The sequence below is a fragment of the Lissotriton vulgaris genome, chromosome 8, assembly GCF_964263255.1.
Source record: "Lissotriton vulgaris chromosome 8, aLisVul1.2, whole genome shotgun sequence".
In the NCBI taxonomy this organism is placed as follows: domain Eukaryota; kingdom Metazoa; phylum Chordata; class Amphibia; order Caudata; family Salamandridae; genus Lissotriton; species Lissotriton vulgaris.
Window position 1 is genome coordinate 154,248,297 of NC_141696.1, and position 13,251 is coordinate 154,261,547.

The following is a 13,251-nucleotide window of genomic DNA, read 5'->3' on the forward strand; positions in this document are numbered from 1 at the left end:
TCCCTAGCAGGGAACGTCTGAGCACATGCAGTCTTTTGCTCTCTATCCCCTGGCCTGGGACTTACCCTCACTGGCTGAGGCGTGAATTACTGCATACCAACGTTGCATAGATGGTACGTTTGTGGTCGGTTTGGGATGGGTGGGAGGTCAAAAGCATGGAAAAGTATGTCGCCTTCACTTCTAGTCTCCTCTTCTAGGCCTACCTGCCGTTCACTCACTCTGTCTTTGTTTCATTCTCTCCTTCCTCAACACCCCTTCTCACTCACTCGCTCTATCACTTGTGCTCTTTCCCCTTGCTCTGCATTTCATAGTGGAAACATCTCTTGAATGGAGCATTAGAAAATGAGGTTACATAAAATTAACAATCTACTTATTGGAAACCAAAAATATCACAAGACTGAATGTAACCCATTTCATTAATAAAAGGGACTTTTTAAGCACCCCCCAAAAAACACATAAAACACCACGAGTGCTAGAAGAATATTATACGAGCTTGAAGACAGAATTGGGCAAATTAATTTGCAGTTGAAACTGAAGTTTGTTACTTATTCAGATATTATATGCACTGCCAATTTTTAGCTGAGATTCTAAAAGAACTCAGAGACAAAATGGACTTAAAGTTTTGTCAGAAGTGGGATTCGAACCCACGCCTCCAGGAGAGACTGCGGCCTTAACGCAGCGCCTTAGACCACTCGGCCATCCTGACCACATTTGCTTGATCATCTACAGAGAGGGAAAGATATTGTGAACCAAAAAAAGCACACAACTTAGGTCATGAGTGGCTAGAGCAAGAAAAAAACTCACTGCACTTTTCCAAGTAGACAACCATATAAGCCCATGTGAGGGAAATGATCTGATTTTTTCTCTCCCAAGAAAAAAGTAGAGTAAACACACAATTGTCAGAAGTGGGATTTGAACCCACGCCTCCAGAAGAGACTGCGACCTGAACGCAGCGCCTTAGACCACTCGGCCATCCTGACTTGCATTTGTGGAACCTTCCACAGGCCAGACAGCCATGCAAGTGGGGTACCGAAAAGGCATGCCCTCAATTTATTTATCCTATTATAAGTACTTCCAACAGATCTTTGAACAATCCATAGAGAGCAGTACCTATGAAGAACTCTTTAGACCTTTAAGGCGTACAAAGAGAAAGTGCTATTAACCAGCCACTTGAAAGGCCCAAAGCTGCTTTGAAATTGAGTCAACAGCCACCTCTTGGCTAGCTAAAGCAAATTCAACAAGGAATTTCAATGTCACAACATAGGGTGGAATACGCAAATCTAAGCAGCCCCTGATCACAGCCCTGAGGAAATTGCCGTAAGTGTGCTGGAGTCCAACTGTCTACCAGATGCTAGGCATTCTTCCATATTTGCATGGCCTGTCTGGCCAGGGCATACAAGAGCATGACTCTTCCAGATGAGCTCTTACATGGGTCCTATACTCATATAGTAAGGACTGCACTTTGTCAGCAAGACTTTATACAACCGAAATATATGAGAAACCCCAGCTCTCTTGACTAGATGAGGACGGAATCACATCCCAGGTGAAGACCAACAGATGCAACTTCCATCAGATGTTAACCTGAAAAAGGAGATTACATCTCCAAAAGTCATGTCAGAAGTGGGATTCGAACCCACGCCTCCAGAGGAGACTGCGGCCTAAACACAGCTCCTTAGACCACTCGGCCATCCTGACAGTGCAGAGTCTTAAGAAATGTATAAAAGTCACTCAGAAATTTCTGCCTCCATGCAAGCCTGAAATAATTTAAACCTTCAAACACAAGGTGCAACTTTATGCACAGGACAATAAACACAGAAGATCACATGTGAAAGCATTTCATTTCACAGGTGTACAATTTTTATGCTTTTAGAATACCTCATACCTCTCACCAGCTATTTAGGGTCCTGTATCCTACTCACAAAATTACCTTGCCTGCGACCTCTCTCTCTACACAAACAACTACTGCACAGGAAGTAGGAAGGCAGAAGGTGGGGCATATTATGCAAATGTATGCTGTCATTGTGCCTTGCAGATTCATGCAGGATTTCTAGATCGTTGCTGGATACAAGAGAGCAGACCTTGTTTCAGATCAACTGTCCCTAGCAGGGAACGTCTGAGCACATGCAGTCTTTTGCTCTCTAGCCCCTGGCCTGGGACTTACCCTCACTGGCTGAGGCGTGAATTTCTGCATACCAACGTTGCATAGATGGTACGTTTGTGGTCGGTTTGGGATGGGTGGGAGGTCAAAAGCAGGGAAAAGTATGTCGCCTTCACTTCTAGTCTCCTCTTCTAGGCCAACCTGCCGTTCACTCACTCTGTCTTTGTTTCATTCTCTCCTTCCTCAACACCCCTTCTCACTCACTCGCTCTATCACTTGTGCTCTTTCCCCTTGCTCTGCATTTCATAGTGGAAACATCTCTTGAATGGAGCATTAGAAAATGAGGTTACATAAAATTAACAATCTACTTATTGGAAACCAAAAATATCACAAGACTGAATGTAACCCATTTCATTAATAAAAGGGACTTTTTAAGCACCCCCCAAAAAACACATAAAACACCACGAGTGCTAGAAGAATATTATACGAGCTTGAAGACAGAATAGGGCAAATTAATTTGCAGTTGAAACTGAAGTTTGTTACTTATTCAGATATTATATGCACTGCCAATTTTTAGCTGAGATTTTAAAAGAACTCAGAGACAAAATGGACTTAAAGTTTTGTCAGAAGTGGGATTCGAACCCACGCCTCCAGGAGAGACTGCGGCCTTAACACAGCGCCTTAGACCACTCGGCCATCCTGACCACATGTTGCTTGATCATCTACAGAGAGGGAAAGATATTGTGAACCAAAAAAAGCACACATCTTAGGTCATGAGTGGCTAGAGCAAGAAAAAAACTCATTGCACTTTTCCAAGTAGACAACCATATAAGCCCATGTGAGGGAAATGATCTGATTTTTTCTCTCTCAAGAAAAAAGTAGAGTAAACACACAATTGTCAGAAGTGGGATTTGAACCCACGCCTCCAGAAGAGACTGCGACCTGAACGCAGCGCCTTAGACCACTCGGCCATCCTGACTTGCATTTGTGGAATCTTCCACAGGCCAGACAGCCATGCAAGTGGGGTACCGAAAAGGCATGCCCTCAATTTATTTATCCTATTATAAGTACTTCCAACAGATCTTTGAACAATCCATAGAGAGCAGTACCTATGAAGAACTCTTTAGACCTTTAAGGCGTACAAAGAGAAAGTGCTATTAACCAGCCACTTGAACGGCCCAAAGCTGCTTTGAAATTGAGTCAACAGCCACCTCTTGGCTAGCTAAAGCAAATTCAACAAGGAATTTCAATGTCACAACATAGGGTGGAATACGCAAATCTTAGCAGCCCCTGATCACAGCCCTGAGGAAATTGCCATAAGTGTGCTGGAGTCCAACTGTCTACCAGATGCTAGGCATTCTTCCATATTTGCATGGCCTGTCTGGCCAGGGCATACAAGAGCATGACTCTTCCAGATGAGCTCTTACATGGGTCCTATGCTCATATAGTAAGGACTGCACTTTGTCAGCAAGACTTTATACAACCGAAATATATGAGAAACCCCAGCTCTCTTGACTAGATGAGGACGGAATCACATCCCAGGTGAAGACCAACAGATGCAACTTCCATCAGATGTTAACCTGAAAAAGGAGATTACATCTCCAAAAGTCATGTCAGAAGTGGGATTCGAACCCACGCCTCCAGAGGAGACTGCGGCCTAAACACAGCGCCTTAGACCACTCGGCCATCCTGACAGTGCAGAGTCTTAAGAAATGTATAAAAGTCACTCAGAAATTTCTGCCTCCATGCAAGCCTGAAATAATTTAAACCTTCAAACACAAGGTGCAACTTTATGCACAGGACAATAAACACAGAAGATCACATGTGAAAGCATTTCATTTCACAGGTGTACAATTTTTATGCTTTTAGAATACCTCATACCTCTCACCAGCTATTTAGGGTCCTGTATCCTACTCACAAAATTACCTTGCCTGCGACCTCTCTCTCTACACAAACAACTACTGCACAGGAAGTAGGAAGGCAGAAGGAGGGGCTTATTATGCAAATGTATGCTGTCGTTGTGCCTTGCAGATTCATGCAGGATTTCTAGATCCTTGCTGGATACAAGAGAGCAGACCTTGTTTCAGATCAACTGTCCCTTGCAGGGAACGTCTGAGCACATGCAGTCTTTTGCTCTCTAGCCCCTGGCCTGGGACTTACCCTCACTGGCTGAGGCGTGAATTTCTGCATACCAACGTTGCATAGATGGTACGTTTGTAGTCGGTTTGGGATGGGTGGGAGGTCAAAAGCAGGGAAAAGTATGTCGCCTTCACTTCTAGTCTCCTCTTCTAGGCCTACCTGCCGTTCACTCACTCTGTCTTTGTTTCATTCTCTCCTTCCTCAACACCCCTTCTCACTCACTCGCTCTATCACTTGTGCTCTTTCCCCTTGCTCTGCATTTCATAGTGGAAACATCTCTTGAATGGAACATTAGAAAATGAGGTTACATAAAATTAACAATCTACTTATTGGAAACCAAAAATATCACAAGACTGAATGTAACCCATTTCATTAATAAAAGGGACTTTTTAAGCCCCCCCCCGAAAAACACATAAAACACCACGAGTGCTAGAAGAATATTATACGAGCTTGAAGACAGAATTGGGCAAATTAATTTGCAGTTGAAACTGAAGTTTGTTACTTATTCAGATATTTTATGCACTGCCAATTTTTAGCTGAGATTCTAAAAGAACTCAGAGACAAAATGGACTTAAAGTTAAAGTTAAGGCCACTCGCAGAGACAGCTTTATCGCCACAGGACTTACTGTTTCCACCAGCTGCCGTTTTCCGCTACTGGAGTAGCATTTCTCATCACCTGAAGCCCCGCAGCGCGACTGGGAGAGGGAGCCGCAGAGGAGGACGAGGCGCCGGCCCCAGGACTGCGAGGACCAGCATTCACCATCTACAGCTGGTCCTCTTCCTGCGTGAGCCGCGCCCCCTTCCAGTGCCCCGCCCCCAACGAAGCGCAATAACTTCTCGCGACACCCGCTGCGCGGGACGCGCGCGGGACGCTGCCCGGGGCGAAGCCCGGGCCAAGGGCGGGCCCGTTGTTGCCCGTTAGTGCCCGATAGAGACCGGACCGGGCCATCCCACTTACATCGACAACCCGGTAACAAACATCATGCCTCCCAAAACCAGAAGTACTTCTAAATCCAAATCGAAGTCTAAACACGCGCAGGAGGTAGCACAGGTAACAGGCCCCATTGACCTGTTTATATCGCGGGTCCATGAAACAATAAATCAAAGCATAGCCCTAATGGAAAAGAGGGTCTCATTGGACCTCATGAGCGCAAATGCCAAGCGCTCATCACTCGGCGCCATAGCGAATGCTGCTTCCCCAATCAATTTGACCTCCCAAAACAGTTCACTCCCAGTTCTCCCTCCAACCACAGAATTCAACACTGTTCCTTCTGTAGTTGACCTGTCAGTTACTCACTCCGAGTTGGAATCCTCATCATTACCATCAGAAGATTTGGAAGCAACTCCAGATCTAGCTGGCTGTCAATCGCAAGGAGACATCCTAACTCACGACAACCTATCCCAGTACGACGTACGGGAAAGGGTAACATCAGAAACCCGACTACCACGCAGCGAAAAAACACAAAATTCACATGCGAATAACTCAAACTCCCCATGCTCTAACAGCATATTACATATTCCTGACTGCACTCTCCCGCACAAGCCAATATCCAATATCAATAACCAAACTGAGCAATGTAGGACCTGTAGTATTACAACTCAAGTGTTAACTACCACCAAAGACCTACTTTACCAATATCTGAAACCCATCCAGCTGAGCATAAGAAATCTTGAGGCTCAATTAACGATAATATCAGCTACTCTCTTAGATACAAATACCAGGATAGATGTAAAGGGACAGCGAAATACCACACACCCATCAAAAAAGCAAAACCAGAAACAAAATCAGAAAGTAGCTAATCCTACAAATACAACACATACAGTACAAACGAACTCCAACCCACCGATAATTACACCCAAATCAATCACAAATGTATCTCACCTCCAGCAGGAGAAACCAATACAACAGAAGCCACTACAACAAAGCAAAGGGCAACAGATAGATACTAAAAGTAAGGCTGAGACACAAAGCTCATGTCCAGTACAAAATTTAGACTCTAGTAGAATTCCCCAGGAGAAACCTGTCTCTCAGCCCACGAATTCCCTACCCCTTCAAAAAACACCAAAGATCACATCGGTAACCACCCCGAAAAAACATCCTGTAGCTAGACGCCCTGCCCATCTGCCCCCTGAAGCTACTCCCTACACAATAGTTTTAACAGGAGTACCCGAGTTAGTAGATGACACCCCAGAAACTGCATGGTCACTTAAAAACAAGGCCATGCAGTGGCTTAGCATAAATAGACCTCTTGAATCCCATCTATCAGGAGGGATCATATCAGCACGTAGGGTAGCCTGGATAGGCAAAACCAAGAAATCAATACGCGGTGATTGTATTATAGTAACATGCAAAGATCCCGCAACGGTTGATTATATATGTGCCTGGCCACAACTCGAGAAAAAAGGAGGAGTAGACGCCTGCCACCTTTCTCTGTTTTACCCCCCAATGAAACAACAACCCAACCCCCCTCCTTGGGAATGGCACCACCTTCCTAAAGCCCGACGAAACCAGGATCCATGGCGTCAAACACCGTGGAATCGGCGGGACTTCCCTCGTGAGTACCCAGATAGGGGAGGACCAAGAGAAAGGTATGTTGATACCCAAGTTCCATATTGGCAGGATAGACCTTATCCCGCATATGAAGGTTGGCAGGGCTTCCCAACCCATAACCGCTACGAGTGTCTCGATATGATCGATTGACCACCCACGGTCGATCTGAATCAACCTACACCTGCCCCTCATTATTTAGCTGACGTTTCACATTCCCTAGCCCCTGATAAGCACCAGAAAACCTCACCTGAACAGCTCGAGCTAGCAGAGTCCTCTATGAGTCAACAAAACAATCTCTTAACCCCCTGTCCCTCAGAGATCTCGGCCATGAGTGTAAGACCACTCACCGAGCAACCTGTAACCACCGAAATCACAACCAGTGGCAAAACCACTCTCGCCATTTCGACAACCAATGAGGCCACTGCCGTAGGTATAGCTTTTTGGAATGTCGCAGGCTTAGCCAGCAAAATAACATGTCCTCAATGGCTGGAAATAGCACGAAGCCATCAAATCTTGTGCTTACAAGAGACCTGGCGTTTATCCCCCCTCCACCTACCGGGATACAAGACATTTTTCACCAAAGCAACGCCAAGCACAATGGGAAGACCCAAAGGTGGTCTTATGATCTACTTCTCTAACACTCTAGCAGCCACGGTAAAACTAATAAAAGAAACATCTGCCTTCCAGATCATTCAAATCGCACATCTCACCACTGCATCAAGGAATATCTACATACTCATTAACTACTACAATAACACAGGCACCCAGGACTGCTGCATAAACCTGGACGAAATGGTGGCCCATATATCCACACTGCAAAATTCGAATCCAAGTGCAACAATAAAACTCATTTGGGGAGGAGACTTTAACCAGCCAATATGTCTAAATCATAAAACCGGAACCTGTGGCCTACTATCTGTATTCGGCAATCCGGTCCCTCACTTTGCACACTCACAAAGTGGAAATAAACTGAACGAAATTTTATTTACCCTGGACTTAGACTTCGTAAATGAGCTAGTGGACCCGGTACAGGAATTTCAACCCACCTTCCATGGGAGAGGTTGCACATCCACCATCGACTTCATCCTAGCCTCAAATACGTGTAAGAACACGTTAACAAATTACAAAGTAGGGTCCAGCCCGATCAGCGACCATTATCCTTTAAGCGTGGAGATCACAATGGAGAAAGCTGGTCCTCCTATAACGAGAACTAGCTCCCTCGATCAGCAAACAATAACATTAAAGAAAAGGAACGGTTTTACAATTAAATGGGCCAAAGTTGACCCCGAGACGACTACGCAAAGGATACTTGAAAAAACGCTCCCCTGGCAAAGGGACTGTCTGTCCGCAGAAGCTTCTCCTGAACTAATTATCGCCTCCTTCCACAACATACAAGGGGCCATAAGAGACGAACTAGTCAAATATAGGGCAAACAAACCCACATCCCAAACCAACAGATGGTTTAACTCGGACTGCACAAAAGCCCTTTCAGCTTTAAAAGAAGCTCTTCGGCAGAAACCAAGAGACGTCCAACTAATCTCATCCCGGAGGAAACTGTATAACGAAACAAGGAAAGAACGTAGGCGTCAGATCAAGAGAGACCTTTGGTGCCAATTGCATGAGAGCGCATTAAAAAAGGACAGCACCACTTTTTGGCAGACCATTAGATCACCCTTCTTGGAAAATGACACCGATCCAAACCACCTCGATGTCGCTGTGTCAGAGAATGAATGGGTCCTTCATTTCACAAAAATTTTCGGCCCGGCATCCGACACACCCCAAACAGAGCATGTGGCCGAGGCAGAAACCCATCTTCTTCCAATCAACTTACGTTTTACAGTCACCGAGGTCAGAAAAGCAATTCGAGCGTCAAAAACTGGCAAGGCTCCCGGCCCGGATGGGGTACCTATGGACTTGTTCTTGCACAATAGCGACCACTGGTCATTAATAATAACCCGGGTAATGACCGCAGTCGCTCAAGTCGGTCTCCTTCCTTCATGGTCCTTATCCACTCTTGTGCCAATATTTAAGAAAGGGGACCGAAACGACCCAGCGTGCTACCGGCCGATCTCCCTTCTGGATTCTACGGGTAAAATTGCAGGTCGACTACTTTTGGACCGTTTACAAACTTGGGCCAAGGTAAACAACATCTTCACTGATCTGCAATACGGCTTCCAGAAGGGACTCGGTACGGTGGAGCAAGCCCTAAACCTGACGCTTTTGGCTGGGAAATATGCCCACGCAAAAGAAGGGAAGATCTACCTAGTCTATGTAGACCTGAGCGCGGCTTTCGACTGCGTTCAGCACGCCAAATTGTGGGAAATTATGTCGAATCTCGGAGTAGATCCAGAGATACTGGCCTTTCTCAGGGGCCTTTACACCAACGCAGAAGGCCGAGTGCGTTACGGCATCGGCGGCGACATATCGCGCCCTTTCAAAATCACGCGAGGAGTAAGGCAGGGGTGTGTACTGGCTCCCTTCCTATTCAATCTATACACCAACGGGATTGAAAAAGCAATGTTGGCAGGGAGCCAGGACCTCCCGCAAATAGCTCGCCGCCCTATACCCATCCTACTCTACGCCGACGACTCGGTCATCCTGGCCCGAACAGCCAACCAACTACAACGACAGCTGGCCAAATATGTGACGTTTATGGACTCATTGGGACTAAAAGTAAACACAAAGAAAACATTTACAATGTCCATAGGATCCAAACCAGGGAATACAAAATCTATATACATAAACAACATTAAGCTGGAAAAAACGTCAGTATATCCATATTTGGGCATACTTGTTGACGATTCAATGACCTGGCGAAAAGCCATAGAAGCGAGAAACCTTAACTTTCGCCGAGCAACATCTGCACTTTGCGCTTTCTCCAGAAAACTAGGCAAACCTGCTCCGTCAGAACTCATAACTTTATACTACGCAAAATGCCACAGCGTGGCGAGCTACGGAGCAGGCATCTGGGGTTATGGGTGCATCAAGCAACTACAGGCTACGGAGAACGCCTTTATTAAATATGTATTGGCCCTCCCCCAAAGCTCCCCGATATTAGCATCTCATCGAGAGCTAGGGATGGAATTCGTCACAGACACCATACGCTGCCAACCTCTCACCCTATGGCATCGCATATGGTGCAACCCAGAAAGCCATGTATCACGCGCCCTCATCACAGACTGTCTCAGCCTAACTCACTGGAGAAAAATTCCCTGGCTCAATTACGTTTTTAAATTTTTCCAAGATCTTAACCGTGAGCAATATTTTTCTGATCCATCTTCGATTGAAGATATATCCAAGAAACAGCTGAAAGAACTGTGTATAGGCCACCTGAGAGAACTTCGGAATCAAGCAGAGATAGCGAAAACACAAAATGAAAAAATCTCCAAATTGCAATCAGAGAAGCTGATACAGCCTTACCTCACGTTCTTTCTCTCGAATCATGAAAAGTTCTTATTGACTAGACTCCGGTTTGATCTCTTTTTTCGCCTGGTCTCATTTCCAGAACAGAATAACTGGTCACGGATCATGAATTGTTGTCCTTGCGATGGAGTCTCCAAGCAGTCAACGGTCCATGTCACACTATTCTGTAAATACTACAGTGTGGCCAGAAAAAAATGGATCCTTCCCCTTCTGCGACTAAGTGGCCATAGAAACACATATCCAGCGCTTGCCTATCTACAGTCACCGGCAAACCCGTATGAAGCCAAAATGATAGCGACTTTTTTAAAAACAGTAATAAGAATCCGACCGAAAATTGTTTTATAAGATGTAAATTCTAAAAATGTAAACCCCAGTACAAAAATGATGGTTCTTTTTAAACTGTACTTTTTATGATTATGTAAATTTTTGATAATCGAATAAAAGTTTATGATTGATTGATTGACTTAAAGTTTTGTCAGAAGTGGGATTCGAACCTACGCCTCCAGGAGAGACTGCGGCCTTAATGCAGCGCCTTAGACCACTCGGCCATCCTGACCACATTTGCTTGATCATCTACAGAGAGGGAAAGATATTGTGAACCAAAAAAAGCACACATCTTAGGTCATGAGTGGCTAGAGCAAGAAAAAAACTCACTGCACTTTTCCAAGTAGACAACCATATAAGCCCATGTGAGGGAAATGATCAGATTTTTTCTCTCTCAAGAAAAAAGTAGAGTTAACACACAATTGTCAGAAGTGGGATTTGAACCCACGCCTCCAGAAGAGACTGCGACCTGAACGCAGCGCCTTAGACCACTCGGCCATCCTGATTTGCATTTGTGGAACCTTCCACAGGCCAGACAGCCATGCAAGTGGGGTACCGAAAAGGCATGCCCTCAATTTATTTATCCTATTATAAGTACTTCCAACAGATCTTTGAACAATACATAGAGAGCAGTACCTATGAAGAACTCTTTAGACCTTTAGGGCGTACAAAGAGAAAGTGCTAATAACCAGCCACTTGAACGGCCCAAAGCTGCTTTGAAATTGGGTCAACAGCCACCTCTTGGCTAGCTAAAGCAAATTCAACAAGGAATTTCAATGTCACAACATAGGGTGGAATACGCAAATCTAAGCAGCCCCTGATCACTGCCCTGAGGAAATTGCCGTAAGTGTGCTGGAGTCCAACTGTCTACCAGATGCTAGGCATTCTTCCATATTTGCATGGCCTGTCTGGCCACGGCATACAAGAGCATGACTCTTCCAGATGAGCTCTTACATGGGTCCTATGCTCATATAGTAAGGACTGCACTTTGTCAGCAAGACTTTATACAACCGAAATATATGAGAAACCCCAGCTCTCTTGACTAGATGAGGACGGAATCACATCCCAGGTGAAGACCAACAGATGCAACTTCCATCAGATGTTAATCTGAAAAAGGAGATTACATCTCCAAAAGTCATGTCAGAAGTGGGATTCGAACCCACGCCTCCAGAGGAGACTGCGGCCTAAACACAGCGCCTTAGACCACTCGGCCATCCTGACAGTGCAGAGTCTTAAGAAATGTATAAAAGTCACTCAGAAATTTCTGCCTCCATGCAAGCCTGAAATAATTTAAACCTTCAAACACAAGGTGCAACTTTATGCACAGGACAATAAACACAGAAGATCACATGTGAAAGCATTTCATTTCACAGGTGTACAATTTTTATGCTTTTAGAATACCTCATACCTCTCACCAGCTATTTAGGGTCCTGTATCCTACTCACAAAATTATCTTGCCTGCGACCTCTCTCTCTACACAAACAACTACTGCACAGGAAGTAGGAAGGCAGAAGGTGGGGCTTATTATGCAAATGTATGCTGTCATTGTGCCTTGCAGATTCATGCAGGATTTCTAGATCCTTGCTGGATACAAGAGAGCAGACCTTGTTTCAGATCAACTGTCCCTAGCAGGGAACGTCTGAGCACATGCAGTCTTTTGCTCTCTAGCCCCTGGCCTGGGACTCACCCTCACTGGCTGAGGCGTGAATTTCTGCATACCAACGTTGCATAGATGGTACGTTTGTGGTCGGTTTGGGATGGGTGGGAGGTCAAAAGCAGGGAAAAGTATGTCGCCTTCACTTCTAGTCTCCTCTTCTAGGCCTACCTGCCGTTCACTCACTCTGTCTTTGTTTCATTCTCTCCTTCCTCAACACCCCTTCTCACTCACTCGCTCTATCACTTGTGCTCTTTCCCCTTGCTCTGCATTTCATAGTGGAAACATCTCTTGAATGGAGCATTAGAAAATGAGGTTACATAAAATTAACAATCTACTTATTGGAAACCAAAAATATCACAAGACTGAATGTAACCCATTTCATTAATAAAAGGGACTTTTTAAGCACCCCCCAAAAAACACATAAAACACCACGAGTGCTAGAAGAATATTATACGAGCTTGAAGACAGAATTGGGCAAATTAATTTGCAGTTGAAACTGAAGTTTGTTACTTATTCAGATATTATATGCACTGCCAATTTTTAGCTGAGATTTTAAAAGAACTCAGAGACAAAATGGACTTAAAGTTTTGTCAGAAGTGGGATTCGAACCCACGCCTCCAGGAGAGACTGCGGCCTTAACACAGCGCCTTAGACCACTCGGCCATCCTGACCACATGTTGCTTGATCATCTACAGAGAGGGAAAGATATTGTGAACCAAAAAAAGCACACATCTTAGGTCATGAGTGGCTAGAGCAAGAAAAAAACTCACTGCACTTTTCCAAGTAGACAACCATATAAGCCCATGTGAGGGAAATGATCTGATTTTTTCTCTCTCAAGAAAAAAGTAGAGTAAACACACAGTTGTCAGAAGTGGGATTTGAACCCACGCCTCCAGAAGAAACTGCGACCTGAACACAGCGCCTTAGACCACTCGGCCATCCTGACAGTGCAGAGTCTTAAGAAATGTATAAAAGTCACTCAGAAATTTCTGCCTCCATGCAAGCCTGAAATAATTTAAACCTTCAAACACAAGGTGCAACTTTCTGCACAGGACAATA

General features: G+C 44.9%; 9 non-coding genes across 9 annotated transcripts; all 9 read right to left on the minus strand.

Annotated features, from left to right (window-relative positions):
- Positions 1–623: 623 nt before the first annotated feature.
- TRNAL-AAG (transfer RNA leucine (anticodon AAG)) lies at positions 624–706 on the minus strand. The gene has a single exon. It is a non-coding gene; the product is annotated as a tRNA-Leu (tRNA).
- Positions 707–897: 191 nt separating this feature from the next.
- TRNAL-CAG (transfer RNA leucine (anticodon CAG)) lies at positions 898–980 on the minus strand. The gene has a single exon. It is a non-coding gene; the product is annotated as a tRNA-Leu (tRNA).
- A 1,739-nt stretch (positions 981–2,719) lies between these two features.
- Positions 2,720–2,802, minus strand: TRNAL-AAG (transfer RNA leucine (anticodon AAG)). Its single transcript has one exon. It is a non-coding gene; the product is annotated as a tRNA-Leu (tRNA).
- A 192-nt stretch (positions 2,803–2,994) lies between these two features.
- Positions 2,995–3,077, minus strand: TRNAL-CAG (transfer RNA leucine (anticodon CAG)). Its single transcript has one exon. It is a non-coding gene; the product is annotated as a tRNA-Leu (tRNA).
- A 632-nt stretch (positions 3,078–3,709) lies between these two features.
- Positions 3,710–3,792, minus strand: TRNAL-UAG (transfer RNA leucine (anticodon UAG)). The gene has a single exon. It is a non-coding gene; the product is annotated as a tRNA-Leu (tRNA).
- A 7,166-nt stretch (positions 3,793–10,958) lies between these two features.
- On the minus strand, positions 10,959–11,041 carry TRNAL-CAG (transfer RNA leucine (anticodon CAG)). Its single transcript has one exon. It is a non-coding gene; the product is annotated as a tRNA-Leu (tRNA).
- A 632-nt stretch (positions 11,042–11,673) lies between these two features.
- TRNAL-UAG (transfer RNA leucine (anticodon UAG)) lies at positions 11,674–11,756 on the minus strand. The gene has a single exon. It is a non-coding gene; the product is annotated as a tRNA-Leu (tRNA).
- Positions 11,757–12,780: 1,024 nt separating this feature from the next.
- Positions 12,781–12,863, minus strand: TRNAL-AAG (transfer RNA leucine (anticodon AAG)). The gene has a single exon. It is a non-coding gene; the product is annotated as a tRNA-Leu (tRNA).
- Positions 12,864–13,055: 192 nt separating this feature from the next.
- On the minus strand, positions 13,056–13,138 carry TRNAL-CAG (transfer RNA leucine (anticodon CAG)). Its single transcript has one exon. It is a non-coding gene; the product is annotated as a tRNA-Leu (tRNA).
- Positions 13,139–13,251: the final 113 nt, after the last annotated feature.